The sequence below is a fragment of the Capsicum annuum genome, unplaced genomic scaffold (assembly GCF_002878395.1).
Source record: "Capsicum annuum cultivar UCD-10X-F1 unplaced genomic scaffold, UCD10Xv1.1 ctg4866, whole genome shotgun sequence".
Taxonomy (NCBI): domain Eukaryota; kingdom Viridiplantae; phylum Streptophyta; class Magnoliopsida; order Solanales; family Solanaceae; genus Capsicum; species Capsicum annuum.
This window is the reverse complement of record NW_025856381.1, coordinates 7,864-21,899: the sequence shown is the minus strand read 5'-3', so window position 1 is coordinate 21,899 and position 14,036 is coordinate 7,864. Positions and strand designations below refer to the sequence as shown.

The 14,036-nt window shown below is 33.6% G+C and overlaps 1 long non-coding RNA gene across 2 annotated transcripts in view; it reads left to right on the top strand.

The window, feature by feature from the left end:
• The window catches only part of LOC124892580, a 13,860-nt gene extending 5,578 nt beyond the window's left edge, over window positions 1-8,282 (top strand). For both annotated transcript variants that reach the window (XR_007050330.1, XR_007050329.1), the window contains exons 3-6: window positions 4,475-4,604; window positions 5,397-5,558; window positions 5,843-7,117; window positions 7,983-8,282. This is a non-coding gene — a long non-coding RNA (uncharacterized LOC124892580). The remainder of the gene's footprint in view (window positions 1-4,474; window positions 4,605-5,396; window positions 5,559-5,842; window positions 7,118-7,982) is intronic.
• The last annotated feature ends 5,754 nt before the right edge of the window (window positions 8,283-14,036 follow it).

The window sequence follows — 14,036 nt, the reverse complement described above, 5'->3', positions numbered from 1 at the left end:
GTATATCCAAGAAGAGTAATGATATGGCAAAAATTCATCAAGGCGGAGAGAGTGTTCGTACAGGAGGAGCTTCGTAGAATCAAGACGACAGTAAAAAGTTTCTAGGAAAGTGTTACAATTGTGGAAAAAGAGGTCATATGGCGAAAGATTGTTGGTCAAAGAAAAAAACTATTAAGAGCAATGCTGCAACATCAAATAGTGAAGAAGAGTGGGATGCAGATGCATTCTTTGCTATAGAAGAAGAAGAAGAATTGGCTCTCGTTACAATGACAAAGACAATTGATTATGAGAAGGATTGGATTGTCGACTCGGGATGCTCAAATCATATGACGAGTGACAAAGAAAAGCTGCCGCAAGGGCAGCAGGGTAGTCATAACGATGAACAACTCAAAGTTACCGATAGCTCATATTGGTAATACAGTAGTTTCTCCTCAACATAGTGATAACAAGGTACCTCTCCAAAATGTTTACCATGTCCCAGGTATGAAGAAAAATCTTCTCTCTGTGGCACAGTTAACATCTTCTAGCCATTTTGTTCTATTTGAACCACAAGATGTGAAGATCTATCAGGACCTGGAGATTATAAAAGAACTGGTGATAAAAGGTCAAAGGTTGGAATTAGTTTATGTAATATCTACAGAAGTTGCATACGTAGAAAAGATGAAAAGGAATGAAACAGCAGACATGTGGCACATGCGGCTGGGTCACGTTAGCTATTCCAAATTAGAGTTGATAATGAAGAGGTCGATGTTGAAGGGACTTCCACAACTTGAAGTGAGAAAAGAAACAGTATGTGCAGGCTGCCAGTATGGAAAAGCACATCAGCTGCCTTTTGAAGAATCCCACTTTCAAGTAAGAGAACCATTGGAGTTGGTGCACTCCAATGTGCTTGGGCTTGTGAAACAAGCTTCCATAGGTGGGATGAAGTACATGGTGACTTTTATTGATGACTTCTCAAGGTATGTGTGGATATACTTTGTTAAAGAAAAATCTGAAACTTTTTCAAAGTGTAAAGAATTTAAGAAGGTCGCAGAAGCAGAAGTTGGCAAAAGAATTTATTGTCTACGCAGTGATAATGGGGAGAGTATACCTCAGACAAGTTCTGTGATTTCCTTCAAGAAAGTCGAATATGTCATCAGTTCATGTGTGCTAGCACTCCACAACAGAATGACATAGCAGAAAGGAAGAACAGGCACCTGACAGAAATTTATCAAAGCATGCGTCACACGAAGAACATACCTGGACATTTTTGGGCAGAATCAATGAGGACGGCTGCATTTGTGATCAAAAGGATTCCTCAACAACGGTTATGTTTTATTTCACCTCTCGAAAAATTATGGAATATGAAACCTTCAGTTAGTTATTTTCGATTTTTTAGATGTGTTTACTATGTATTTGTACCTGATTATTTACGTAGCAAAATGGAAAAGAAGGCTGTCAGATATATTTTTGTAGGATATGACAGTCAAAAAAAAGGGTGGTGATGTTGTGACCTGACAATCGGAAAGTGTTACACATCTCAGAATATGGTGTTCGATGAATCTTCTTCATGATGGTTATCAGACAAGGAAGTACTGCTAGAATCAGATGTTCTTAAAGATGTGGTACAATCTTCTCAAATCCAATTGGGTTTAGGAGAAGCAAAAGATGCAGATAACGAAGACAATGTTGAAGAAGGTGTAGCCCAATGTCCCTAGCAAACTAGTGTGTATCAAAAACCATGTGAACAAGGTGAACCTAGTGGAGTAAAAACACCAACTCCGCTCAGAAAATCAATAAGATTTAGAAAGCCAAATCCAAAGTATACAATGCCGTAATAGTGGAGGAAGAAGGTGCAAATGATCCTGAGACGTTTGAAGAAGCATCTAAAGATCTGAAGTAGAATAAAGCTATGAAAGAAGAAATGATAGCACTAAAACAGAATCAAACTTGGGAGCTTGTACTAAAACCAAGTGATGTGAAGCCGATATCTTGTAAGTGGGTATTCAAGATAAAGTGTCGAGCAGATGGGTCAATCGAAAGGCATAATGCTCGTTTGGTGGCTCGTAGATTTTCTCAACAATATGGACTAGACTATGATAAAACTTTTATTCCAGTTGCAAAGCTTACAACTGTACGAGTCCTATTAGCACTTGCTGCTTGTAAAAATTGGAATTTGTGGCAAATGGACTGAAGAATGCATTTTTCCATGGGGAGTTGGATCGGGAGATATACATGGATTAGCCAATTGGCTTTCAAAATCAAGATTACCCTGAGTATGTGTGTAATCTACGGAAGGCGCTTTATGGATTAAAACAAGCACTGAGGGCCTAGTATGGTAAGATTGCTGAATTTCTTACTCATAGTGGGTATTTGGTGACTAGTCCAGATGCTAGCTTGTTCGTCAAAGCTAAAGAAGAGAAAATAGCTACTGTGCTAGTATGGATGATTTAATCATCACAGGAGATTATGAAGAAGAAAGTTTTTGAACTAAGGAAAACTTGTCAGTTCATTTCTAAATGAAAGAACTTGGACAACTCAAGCATTTTCTCGGTATAGAGGTCAGTTACTCTCAAGAAGGAATATTTCTCCATCAGCAAAAGTATTCCTGAGATTTGCTAAAGAAATTCGAAATGCTTAAGTGTAAGCCAATCTCGACGCCAATAGAGCCAAACTTTAAAATATGTACTCATGAAGGGAAAGAATTAAAAGATGCTACAATGTACCGACAGTTGGCATGAAGTTTTATTTATTTAACTTTAACAAGATCAGACATCTCTTTTGCAGTCGGTATGATGAGTTGATACATGCAACATCCGAAGAAACCTCACTTGGAAGCAGTTCGCCGAATTTTGAGATATGTGAAAAATACGCTAGGCTATGATATTATGTACAAAAAAGGTGAAGATTGTAAACTAGTTGGTTAATGTGATGCTGATTATGCAGGTGACCATGATACTTGACGATCAACTACCGGGTATGTTTTCATGCTTAGGTCAGGAACAATTTCTTGGTGTAGCAAAAGACAACCAACAGTTTCTCTGTCAATCACTGAAGCAGAGTATCGAGAAGCAGCGATGGCAGCTCAAGAAAGCAGTTGGCTTATGCAACTGTTAAAGGAGTTGCATCAACAAGTGATGTATCCAATTCCTCTGCATTGTGATAACTTATCAGCAATACGTTTGGCAGAGAATCCAATTTTTCATGCTAGAACTAAGCATATAGAGGTACATTACAATTTTATCCGAGAGAAAGTCTTGCAAGAGGAAATTGAGTTGAAGCACGTTAGAACGGAAGACCAAGCTGCAGATTTATTTACAAAAGGCTTGAGTGGCAATAAGTTTGAAAGATTTTATCATTAGATTGGCGGGGTGAATAATGAAGAAGCTGGTGTTGAGAAGGTGTATTAATGATATCAACACCAGAGTATGAAAGATGTGGTTATTTGTTTATCTCCATATTTTCTTTGTCTTAAGTCATTAATAATTTGTTTAGATAAACTTTGAAGATGTTAGTTATTTTTTTTAGTGTTTTTTTTTAAGTCAAATTGCAAGTCTATTAGTTATTGTTTAGGAGTAAGTTGAGTCCTAGTAATAAGCAATGACTTGATTATACGTTTGTAAGCCTATATATACAGGCTATTTGCATCAATAAAGGATCAGTTCTCTGATTTTCCATCAATTTTTCTGTCTGTTTTTTTTTTGTTTAATATTCAACATAAATCTACATTATTTGAGGGAGTTTCTAATAGAAAAATTAAATATATAATTTTATGGAACTGTTCCAAGTTGTGTTACATAGTGTTTTGGAAGGTTCAGACATTTTTAGATCTTTTATAAGTTGTAAATTTAAACTTTTTTTCAATAAATTACCTTTTTGTATTTCATGAGCTAAATAAGGAATTGTTGTCAATTCATGTGATGCATCAGGATTTCATTAGTGTGTTAATTACTTCCAATCATCATTATTCTTTTTCCTTTTATGTAATTAGGGTAGATCCTGGTCCATCCATCTTAAGGTTTTCTTTTAATTGCATTTGATTTTTTATATTCCTTGGCCTCCTTATAGTCTAGGAAATCTATACTATTTTTCATCTCAAATATTTTAATGAATTACTTGAAGGATGTACTTTACAGCTTTTTGATCAAATATTATCAAAGTTGGCTTAATATCTTGCTGATTGAGTTTCAATGTTAAATGGAAAGAGAGCTATAGAATTGTCTTTTAGCTATGAAAAGTGTGAATTTACCGGAGGAAGAAGGTGAATGACTTGTGTCTATAGGTGAATAAAAAGCAATGAATCATGATACAAATTTTGTGGGTCTCACAACTCCATTTCTTAAAAGTAAAAAGTATAATGTAACTAATACATAATATTTATGTCTTACTCATAATCAATCTTCTTGTTTTAAGGCTGGCTTGAACTGAAATCTTAGTTCTGTAAATTTTTTGGTTGACCTTACTAAATGATGCAAAAATGTTACCTTGGCCGCAGGACATTTTTTCTATGAATGACTTTCTTACAGCAAGGACCATCGGCAGTTTCTGTTCTATCTGCAATTGGAAACGTGCGTCATGTTACCCTTCGGCGATATGCAATGGGTAGTGACACTGTGACGTATGAGGTCTGTATGAGTTTCAACTTAAAAACACTAATATTTTTTGTTACCTTTATTCTGAGGCATGGGTGGTAGCTTATGCTTTGTTAGTCTATAAGTATGTTGCGGTCTTTTTACTGGACTTTGTTTCTTGTGTGATTTAGAAATTTAATAGTTAGGCATTTCTTTAGATGTATACTGATGTAGCAATCGCTTTTGAAATTAGAGAGAAAATTATGTAGAAAATATCATTTTAGATATACTACCTCTAACCCATTTGTGTCAATGACCATTTAAAGAATCATTCAGCTTTCTTTAACTACTATTTTTCAAATACTTATTCAAATTCTAATTATATATAAAAAGTAGTTAAAACACACTTGAAGTGTTATTTTTACGAAGTTTTTAGCTATTTTATTAAGTGTTTACATTTTCTACTTTAATTATCACTAGTTATTTATGTCACGAGGGCATGTTTTATCACTCTTTGTCAATATTCTTTTAGTATCTCATGACTTAGCCTAGTGGATGTTTATTAATTTCAGTTTGACTCAAATAATTACATATTTATTAATTATATTGTCCTTTTAGTTACATGAGACAATTCAATCAAATTATTTTATAGTCAATTAGATGCATGGTTTTGCTTGACTGACGGTCAATCAGAGTCGAGTGTCAATCATGTGAGATGAAAATCTTATTTTAGTTTTCGGTCCCCTTGTCTTCTTTTTGTTAGAAGTATTTTACTCATTATAAGTATGTCAAATGTACTTAGTTGAGCCAATATTGCAATGAGTGTTATTCTTTATATCTATGCAGGGTGAATTTGCCATCATCTCGTTATCAGGTTCATTAATTCTTTCAGAAAGTAATGGTAACCATGGTGCAGTAGGTTGTCTAGGCGTGTTACTGTCAGGGCCAAATAATAAGGTTTTGGCCGGTGTTGTTACAGGAATGCTCATAGCTTCTTCTCCTGTACAGGTGCTACTCTAACTACTTCTGTACTTGCGTTTCATGTTCTTTTATTCGTTTTGTATAGACGAATAGTGCATAACTCGAAACTCAATAGATAATTCTCCTACCCCTCTATCCTTCATTTAAGTAGAAAGATTTTGTCTTTGATAAGGTTCAAACTTTGAAGCTTAATTAGTGTGTAGCTTGCACATCACAAGCGCTCTTATCACTGGACCAAAACCTAGGGCCGTTCTTGGCTTAGGTTTGAGTACATATTGTGTACTTGCTAACAGTTTTCAATTCACTAATAGGTGCTTGTGAGTCAATCTCTCGTTTCCCAAGTTCCTCAAGGCTGATGTAAACGCTGGTAGCCCTCAGAGTCACGAGTCAGGACCTAAGTATTGGAGCCAAGCAGCGTGAAAAAGCTTCCTTCGGCTTGTTATTTCCCTGCAACTGAGATGTCAGATTTTAGGCATTAGGTCGGTTTCTTGACTTAATCTTGCTTATCATTTTAGACTTTATGAAATGTTATAGGTGGCTTGTGGCGGAGTATATGTTTTTTTCTCAAATAGGCAAACCAAATATATTTACAATCTTTTTATTCAGTTCTGTTAAATTATTGAATGAAATTTATGAACTCCAAGTTGATGCGAAAACTTGCCAATCAAGTTTGTGTGAGGTATGAAGAGCAATGTTTCTCGTACTTTTTCATGTTCGGTTGGTCAAAAGTATTGGTTAACTTGTTGGTACAGTGGACTGACAAATTGGTTCCTCAACAACTAGCTATTTGGGTTTTCTCCTAGCCAGGTGAAAAAAAAAAAAAGATGATACAGGAAAAATGGCTGGAGGGACAGAAAGATGTGCGCAAAATTGAGAAAATCGATATCTCTCTGTGGGCGATAAACAACGTGTTACTTTCATATAGTGCAACATCATGTTGTTAGACTCATCCATTGTGCAACATCACGATGTCTCAAAAACATTTGTAACCTCATGAGGGAAGGATTGTCCAAATCACCAATAAATTCTCCAATCACCAATAAATTCTCCAATCAATCTGGGACTCTTACTGTGAAGCCCCGAGATACTTTAATGCTTATTAAAAATCTTGAATTTATATTCATTTGATGGAGATTATGTGGGAGAATTAGATTTCTAGGTTTCAAGATGATGTGAGTATGAAAATACATATTTGAAAGGGTCAAAAGCAGATTTAACTGAATGGGTGGAGTAATTATTGAATATATGTGTAATGTGTACACACACTGAAGGCATTAATTTATAAGTGAGAGTTTTAGTCATTATAATTAGAGGCATGTTGTATGTGTTTAGCTGGTCAGTTTAATAGTATGAATTATTTATTTGAGAAAAAGATAATATATACGGGTCGAGCCTACAAAGTTACTGCATACAACGTGTGGCTTCGTGGCTGCTAACAGAGAACGAAAAAAAAGGTTACAGGGGTTAGTTTTAATTTGCCCTTGGTAACTTCTGCTGCTCTTGTCTCTCGTAAACAAAGGATTAAATTGTTGATTGTCATTGGTAAAAGGTAGAAGTTAACCTTGCTAGCAGTGAAGTATCTTGAGGTGAGTTAAGACTTGCTCTTACTAAAGTCTTTTCTTACAAAGTCATATCTATAAGGTGTTTGACAAAATGCTTCTAAAATGCTAATGTGAGTTTAATTGGAACGAGTGAGTTCTCATTGCCTTTGTTGAGTTAGTTACCTTGTGCCCTCTATTTTCTCTTTAGATTTATCAAATTAAAGTGGTAATCACTACATTGCAGTAACTCATGTCCTGAAAATTAACTTTCATAGTTGACAAACCAAAAGCAATGATATTCTTAAGTTTAATGTTCCAAAACAGTCACTGTTCTCTGGAAACATGATCGAGCAGAGAAAACATCTTCCATCTAAAATTTTGTGTGATTTTATTTCATGTTGGTAATAACCATAATGTACTCCCTTAGATCATGATCAGGGTAAAGCAACTTGTTGAAACTTTAAAGCGAACTTAAATAACTTAGTAACCGTACAAAGGGTTACCAGTAGCCGTATAAAGGGTTACTGACTTGCCATGATTTGACATACCTGAATGGTGACCGTATAAAGGGTCACAAGCAGCCGTACAAAGGGTTGCCATGATTTTCACAATGAGGCACAAATTTAGTGGTTGTATAAAGGGCCACGAGTAACCGTATAAAGAGTTAGTAATTACCACAGTGGACATAACTAAAATGTTCAATCTACTGAATCTATTTAAAGAAAGCGAAAAGAATAAACTAATTAACTAAGCTAAAAGTTTTGGTGATTGTTCTCTTGCTTTACTCTGTAATATGCTCCATAAGGAATGTTGACTTGTTTTTAATGGGGAATGTTGAGACTGACTGAGTACCGCTAGTGGTGTACTGACGTTCTCTTTGTGGAACCTATATTGACTTATGTCAATGTAGGTGCAGGTAATATAGATGGGCAGACTACAAGCTAGGCCGTTTTATTCCAGAAACTGATTGGTGAGCTCCGCTCTTGATCGTGGAGTTTCCTTTCTTTCATCAACTTCATTCACTTAATTCTTTTTCAGTACTTGCTTTAGGGATTAGCCAGGAAATCTATGTCCTGTGCATTCCTCTTAGCACTCTAGTAGAGGCTTCATAGATGTATTTTTAGTTGGTTATGATTGATCATGTTACTTTGAATTATTTTAAGAATCATTTGAACTGATGTTCTAATAAAGATACTTGTCATTTATTTTATATGTGTGTGAGGTATGTGACATGAAATTACATGTTAGAACAGTTAAGTCGGTTCGCTCGGTCAAGTAAGGCACCGGGTGCCATTCATGATTTTGTTGAGAGGACGGGTCGTGACACTTACCCACTCTAACAACCCTCTTCACGTCCAGGGCCCAACTGACGCGTGGATCGGGAGCCCAAACATGAATTGGCCTGGCTCTGATACCATGCTATCAATAAGGTTTGGAGAGAATAACTTGCTTATTAATCAAAGATTACAATGATAAAAAATACAAGAGTATAAGCTAAGTATAGTAACTAGATAATCAAATCCCTTAAAATCAGCTCGACTACCATATATACAATATTACACAGTTGCAGTGATTCTATAACAACTCTAATGATTTTGTAACAACCAACAACCGCATCAAGTACATCATAAAAAGAATTGAAACAGCCTTGAAACAACTCTAATGATTTTCACTAGTTTGGCCAAAATTGCATTCGTGAATGGAGTAATGATTTTCAAGCCTTGGAAACAGCCTCTGGTAGAAATGTAAGGTAAGGTTGCATACAATACATCCTTGTGGTAGGGCCCTTCCCCAGACCTTATGCATAGTTGGAGCTTTAGTGCACCGGACTGACTTTTTTTTCTTTTTTCTAGTCAACATTAAATAAAGTACAAGATATTGCTCATTAATAACATGCATTTATGTGTACCAATTAATCTTGAATTAAAATAAAATTTGCAAGTGTTTGATTTATTAGTTGAAATTCAACTCTTTGCAATTGCTAATTGTCCTAAACTCAATTAGTTGGAGTTTAAGAAACTTTACCTTCCAATGTATATATCCACTTCTTTGTGTGTGAGTGTGTGATGATGCATTACTCCAAGTTTATTTTAAGCAATTTTAACCCAAATTTCCCATTTTTAGAAATAAATTTAAAGTAGAAGTAGATCCAAAATTTGAAGTTAATGATTCCTACGATGATTTAAAGTTAATATACTATAATAAGTCGATTCACTATTACGTACTTAAGAATATTTAATAAATTTCTTGATTGGGGTGAAATTGAGAATCCCAAATACCTACACCATGGAACTTATTATTTGTCAAATTGTATGTCACTTTCCATTTTCCTACCATCTCCACTCAAATGGTTCAATTTCCATCAAAATTTTATCATTGAAATTAATCTACATAAATTATTATTCCAAATTATCTCCTACCAAACATAGTATTTTATTTATTTTGTTTCCATACATATATACATCTCTCAATAACTCTTTCATCATCAAACAACAAGTCAAATAGCAACTATATATATAACCAAGTCCAACACCTTCAAGAAAAAGTCAAGAAAATCTCCTAACACAAAGTAGTTAGCTAAATATACATACAATATTTAGAAATGGTGAGAAAGAAAAAAATATAAAAGCGGAAGTGAATGAGTAGAAGGAAAATAAAGTGATTTTTGTTTGATGTGGATGCTTTGTTTTTTTTTTCATCCGGTGTTTGGTGCCTGCATTGGAGCCTCAACTAATCTGAATCACACTTTGCAGGGCCTATTCTGGGGGTAGCGCTCCCAACAGAATATTCTTCATATTCAGGGCTCAAACTTGAAACCTCTAGTTAAGGGTGGATCAGTCCCGTCATTACACCACAAATTGTTGGATGCCATGTTGTTTGAGCATATATTGTGGTTGATGCAAAATGATTGTTCTTCTTTGTTTCAACTTATAATGTCAAAGAGATCATTGACTTCTATGCCCAAGATAGTTAAAACTTATGTTGATTGAATTCGTTAAAAATGTCAGAGATGCATGTCAGATTCTTCAAAAGTAATACGTATAATTTTAACGAATTCAACACATTATCAAATTATCCTCTTGTAACAAGAGTTCAAAAATAGAGATACTTGAATTTATAGGCAAAGTTGGTTCTTTTGGAAAACAATGTATACTAATTGGCAAGTAATATTATTTGTGTTTAATATAATATTTTTTGGTTTCTTATTTGGTGTCTGTTAGCCACATTAAGTCAGATCAAATCCAGATTGGCACATTGTAGGGCTCATTTCCCGGTGACGTGCTCCCAACGGGATTCTTTTTCCATTCTCACTAGCTTGAGCTCAAGACCTTTAGTTATAGATGAAAGAATCCCGATCATCCTCCAAAATCCATGCTGGTTTTCAAAATAAATTCATCATTAAAAAATTTTATTTTTTTGATAGTTTGGTTCATTCAAAAAATAAAAATAAAAAATTGCCTTATTACTTGGTGTCTGGTGTTCGTTTTACAGTCCGATTAATATGAATTCGCACGGAAAAGTTGTCCCACTTGTGAGGTAAAATCCTTCCAACCAAAGAGGACTCCATTTCTAGCGCTCGCTAGAGATATCTATTTAAAACTGAAAGAATACTTACCGCCTCCACCACCTTTGACGGTTAAATTAAGGGAAAATAGTACATTAGGCTGCACGTCCAAAAATACTTATAGCCGCTAGGCAATATACGCATACTATATACTAATTATACATATATTATATATCATCCGTTTCGATCAAAAAATAGTTATAACAATATAACCGCTAGTCGATATACATATATTATACATCTACCAACTACTTTTTGATGGCTAAAAATCAACAATGTTGGTGTGACAATCTTGGACTTGGACCAAAAACCCAACAAATAAGTAACCAATTTTAATTGGGGCCAATATAATATAAAGTTGGATGTCCACTTATTTTTGTTTTTGGGCTCTTTGCCTTGACATTAATTAGTTTTGAACTTGTACGTATATAATTTATTACTTTCTGTATTTAGATCTGTAATTGGCACCATATTGTTAAATATTTAGTTAGGACAAACAACATAAATTATGAGAGTTTGGAGTTTAATCGCAGAAAATCCCAATATTTTGCATAATTGCTGCAAATCTCAATTTTGGGCCTGTTGAGATATATAATACATTCAACAAAACATTTTTTTCCTTTGTAAAGATACATAATTAGCTCTGGATATCTTTTTTTCGATTTTGAGTCTGTCTAGATACATAATTAGCTCCTGATACATTCCGCGAAGATACATAATTAGTTGGAATGTTTGTAATTACTTTGTAAAGGTGAAAATTTGTGTAAATACGATAAGTTAAGATGTATGTTTATGTTATTTTTCCAATTTGTTTGCTCTTTGGATAAGGCTTCTTAATTTAAAGAGATTTTCTTTTGTTTCCCATATGAAAATACATTTTTTGGGCCTAACTAATTCAAATTTAGATCGAAAAATTTTACTTTGGGAGATAATAAATCACTCCCCTTCGAAAGATAACTTCTTTCCGAGATTCAAATTCAAAATTTCTTTAAAATAGAGTATACCTATCATTTCGATCACGGATATTTTTTTATGGTGATAAAGTTATATTTATCTATCGTTTGGTTATTGATATTAACTAAAATTGACATAAAATTTTTATCACAAAGTCTCGAGATTATTTATCATACCTCGGATTGAAAATGGGATTATACATCTTAAGATAATCTTGTTTTGAACCAAACGACCCCTTAATGTTTACACATGTTATCGGTTATGTTCTTCCATAATATAAATAATCATTACCAAACATTTGTGCAAAAATGTCATTGGAGTCGAATAAGTTGTCATTAATCATATCCTAATTATTTATTGGACATAAAATATTTGTGATTGGTGTTTATTATAGATCACTACCAAACGTTTATTTGGTTAGCCCTATAGTTTATTTGAGTTATTTTTATTTGATGAGTTTTGAATTATAAGGTTGTTTGATAGATTATTAATTGCCAAGAAAGGACAAAACAAAAATTATTTAATTAATTTGGGAACAAGTCTTCCTTAAATAATTTATATCCATTGTTTTATTCAATTTTAGTTGGTAAGTTAAGATATCTATGTCCTAACAACTCACAACTAGAAGTTGTTTTATTCAATATATATATATATATATATATATATATAGTATAATTTTCTGTATATGAAATATAATATATTTTCGACGAAGAATGTTCAACAGACTGCTCTTTACTATATCTAGCTACGTCATCATCAGTAGTACATGTCCTCTCATCTTCAGCTCGTAATCTGAACCGATAAAAGTCTTGCGAGAGCATTCTTTTATTTCTATTCAGCGATTCAATCTATGATTTCTTATTCATGAACATATAAGAACCATAAATATTCCCCCTAGTTAATAGATCATGGGCAGGAATAAGAACAATGCTCGTTCATTAATTTGGTGTTTGATGTCTGCTTTAATTCAAATTTGTGTTGTGTAAGACCTATTAGAGAAGAAAAGCGCTATCTACTGAGAATCTTTTTTATTTTTAATATTAAATTCGATATTTAATTAAGGACGAAGAGATTCTATCCATCCTACTATAACACTTAAGGATACTGCCACATATATAATACATAAATAAAGAGCAAGCAAGCAAGAAAATCACTAATTTAAAATTAATAAACACCCTATATATATATATATATACACACACACTCACACAAAACAAATGAAAATGAAAACATGTTATCCTATTTCATGTTGTCCATCAAGAAAACTTGAGAAAACTGCTCTCACAAGTGAAACCATGTTAGTTTTTTTTGTTTCCCACCCGGGATTCGGTATGTGCTTTGCGGTCTGATTTATTTGAATTCTCGTCCAAAGCTCCATTTGGGAGGTAAAGTCCTTCCTACCATAGGTGATTTTATATTCAACGTTCGAACTTGAAATCTTTAATTAAGGATAGAGGAATGCTTACTACTCCATCACGACTTTCGCTATGCAAGTGCAAGCATGTTATCAGAAAAACATATACTCCTTCCATTTCATTTTATGTATCATCATTTGATCGAACACAAAGTTTATGAAATAATGACTTTGTAAGGTTTACAAAATCGTCTCTCTTAAAGTTACTTTAATATTTACTTTTTAATTGTCTTTTCTTATTAACTGGAAGTCAGTAAGGATAAAATGAGGATGATGTCATTAAATAGTTCCCAAATAAGAAAAGATGACATTCTTTCTGAGACAGCTAAAAAGAAAATGACGGCACATAAAATGGGACGGATGAAGTAGTATATATTTCAAATGAAAGAAAGTCTTGGAGCAACAGTAACTAAAGTAAAATTGCCCTTCCATATAGATCGTTGTGAGGTAATCTAATTTCTTCACTTCAATAGAGTGCGACTTATATCACGAATTCGAGTTGTATGAGCAATCAATAATACTTACGTCAAGATAAACTGTCTACATCACATTTCTTGAAATGTGGTCATTTTCCAAATCCTGTTAACACAAGAAACTTATGGGCACCAAATTACCCCATATATATTTCTAATATTTGAAAGACAAGTACTGAAAACTTGTCATGTGTCCCATTTTTCTAAAGGTCAATTTAGCTGTGAAAAAAAAAAAACATTGTTTTCAGCAATTGACCAGTGGTGGATCAAATTCCCAAAAAAGTATAGTAGCAAAATCTAGAAACTCAGCTCAAACATTAATGTAAGACATGTTATTAATACAACCTCAGTATGGTAAAAAACTTATTGTCATTGTATAATGTTTCACTTATAATGTTTCACTTTATATAGTTACTTATTCTGTCTCAATTTATATATTCTGTCTCAATTTATATAAAATTGTTTGTTTTTTGAAATTTAAATTATATAAACTTTCATTAATGTTTGAGTAAAACATTTAGAATTACTGAAAAACAATGAAATTTTCTACGACACACT